General features: G+C 31.4%; 1 pseudogene; it reads right to left on the bottom strand.

The window, feature by feature from the left end:
- Positions 1-100: 100 nt before the first annotated feature.
- On the bottom strand, positions 101-219 carry LOC112479356 (annotated as a pseudogene).
- Positions 220-1,749: the final 1,530 nt, after the last annotated feature.

The raw sequence follows: 1,749 nt of genomic DNA, 5'->3' as shown, positions 1-1,749 counted from the left end.
TTATTATTATTATTATTATTTTTAGTTGAGGCAACCTTTGGTTGACCTCACAGATTGCAAGGACCTTGTCAACTTACAATCTCATATTTTTTATTTTTTACTCCTACAGCACCTGGTCTCCCTAGGTGGTCTCCCATCCAAGTTCTAATCAGGCCCAACCCTGCTTAGCTTCCGAGATCAGAGGGGATCGGGCTTGTTCAGGGTGGCATGGCCGTAGACTGTCTTTGGAATTTTGATAGGGATTGCATTGAATCTGTAGATGTCTGAGTAGTATGAAAAATTTTTAAATATTAATTCTTCAAATTTGTTAACATGAAATATCTTTCCATTTATTTGTGTCTTCAATTTGTTTTCATCACTTTCTTATGGTTTTCTGTACACAGGTCTTTCACCTCTTTGATTAAATGTATTCCTAAATATTTTATCCTTTTTGATGCAACTGTAAGTGAGATTTTTTTTTAATTTTTTGTTTCTGATAGTTCGTTGTTAGTGTGTTGAAACATATCTGATTTTTGTATATTGACTTTGTATCCTGCAACTTTTCTGAATACATTTATTATTTCTTTATTTCTAACAGCTTTTGCTGGAGTTTTTAGTGATGTATACACATATACATATATATGTAACATATTTAAGGTCAATGTTTTTATTGATTCTGTCTGAATGATTTATTTGTTGATGAAGTGGACTATTAAAGTCCCTTATTACTATTGTATCACTGTGCTTTTTTTCTCTTTAGGTCTATTGATATTTGCTTTGCATATTTAGGTACTCCTATGTTAGGTGTATAAATATTTGCAAATGCTATATCCTTTTGTTGAATTGACCTCTTTCTCATTAGTCATATCTAATATGTAATTATATATACATATATATAATTATGTCATCTATAAATAGTGACAGTTTTACTTCTTCATTTCCAATTCAAATGACTTTTATTTCTTTGTCTTGCCTAATTATGCTAGCTAGAGTTCCAGTATTATGTTGAATAAAATTAGCAAGAGTGGACATTCTGTTTTTGAACTTAGAGGAAAAGTTTTCAGCTTTTCACCATCTAATATGATGTTAGCTGTGGGCTTGTCATTTATGGCCTTTACCATGTTGAAGTTTGTTTCCTCTGTACACAGTTTGTTGAGAGTTTTGTCATAAACGATATTTGAATTTTATCAAGTGTTTTTTTTCTGCATCTATTAAGGTGGTTATCTAATTTTTATCTTTTACTTTGTTACTATGGTGTATCATATCAGTTGCTTTGCAGATGTTGAACCATCATCGAATCCTTGGATTAAATCCCACTTCATCATGGTGTATGATCCTTTTAATGTATTCTTGAATTTGGTTTCCTAATATTTTGTTGATGACTTTTGTCTGCATGTTCATCTGGGATATTGACCTGTAATTTTTTTTTTTTCTGTTGCTCTTTTCTTGTGTTGGTATCAGGGCAATGCTGGCCTTAAAACATAGGTTTGGTAGTGTTTCCCCCATTTCAGTATTTTGGAAACGTTTTAGAGGAATTGATATTAATTCTTCTTTTTTTTTCTTCTTCTTTTTCTTTTTTAATGTTTGGGAGAATTCACCAGTGAAGCCATCTGGTCCTAGACTTTTGTTTGTTGGAAGTTTCTTGAGAACTGGTTCAATCTTCTTTCTAGTAATCAATCTACTCAGATTTTCTATCTCTTCATGATTCAATCTTGGTAGGTTGTATATATTTAGAAATTTATTCATTTCTGTGTTGTCCAATTTATTGGC

The sequence above is a fragment of the Pteropus alecto genome, unplaced genomic scaffold (genome assembly GCF_000325575.1).
Source record: "Pteropus alecto unplaced genomic scaffold, ASM32557v1 scaffold64, whole genome shotgun sequence".
NCBI classification, from domain to species: domain Eukaryota; kingdom Metazoa; phylum Chordata; class Mammalia; order Chiroptera; family Pteropodidae; genus Pteropus; species Pteropus alecto.
Note: the sequence above shows the minus strand (reverse complement) of the source record. Positions and strands in the feature narration are given on the sequence as shown.